The sequence below is a fragment of the Argiope bruennichi genome, chromosome 6 (assembly GCF_947563725.1).
Source record: "Argiope bruennichi chromosome 6, qqArgBrue1.1, whole genome shotgun sequence".
Classification (NCBI taxonomy): Eukaryota; Metazoa; Arthropoda; class Arachnida; order Araneae; family Araneidae; genus Argiope; species Argiope bruennichi.
The window spans coordinates 97,464,338-97,464,976 of NC_079156.1; the positions used below are offsets into that span (position 1 = coordinate 97,464,338).

At 26.3% G+C, this 639-nt stretch overlaps 1 non-coding gene across 1 annotated transcript; it reads left to right on the plus strand.

Moving 5' to 3' along the window:
• Positions 1-356: 356 nt before the first annotated feature.
• On the plus strand, positions 357-438 carry Trnastop-uca (transfer RNA opal suppressor (anticodon UCA)). The gene has a single exon. It is a non-coding gene; the product is annotated as a tRNA-Sec (tRNA).
• Positions 439-639: the final 201 nt, after the last annotated feature.

Sequence of the window (639 nt, forward strand, 5' to 3'; positions counted from 1 at the left end):
ATCTTGGAAGTCAGAAAGTGCGGAACATTAAAAATTATGTCAAAAAGAAAAACTAAAAAAGAAAAATTAGTTACTTTTCTGTCAATCAAATAAATTCAACAGCCTTTGATTTTTTATGCCTTCAAAGAAAATTAATAAAATTCTTTGAAAATTTGAAAATTTTTAATTATATACTTCATGAAAATTTATTATTTAATAACTGGGAATATTTAAACAGCACAATGAAGAAATACCTTTATATATTTTGCTATGAAATAGAGAAAAAATTTCATTTATAAAAAAAATACCATTTTTTTATTTCCTTAGAAAATAAGTGCTATATATATAGCTAAGTTCTTTAAACAATGCATTACAAAGCTGCGCATCGGTGGTCCGGTGTGCAGGCTTCAAACCCGTAGCCGATGAGAGTCAGAGTGGTTCAATTCCACCTTCTAGGCAACAGCTAGCATTTTTAATTTTTTGTTAGACAGATTTCGATTTTTAAAATCAAATAATAATAAAAAATGCTCTTCTTCCTCAATTCATTCCTTTTTATTTGATTTAACTATTTGATACAGTGTAATGATCAATTAAATAACCAATGACTTACGCAGGTATATATTTTTTGTAAACCAACATGATAATCATTCAATTTTGTAT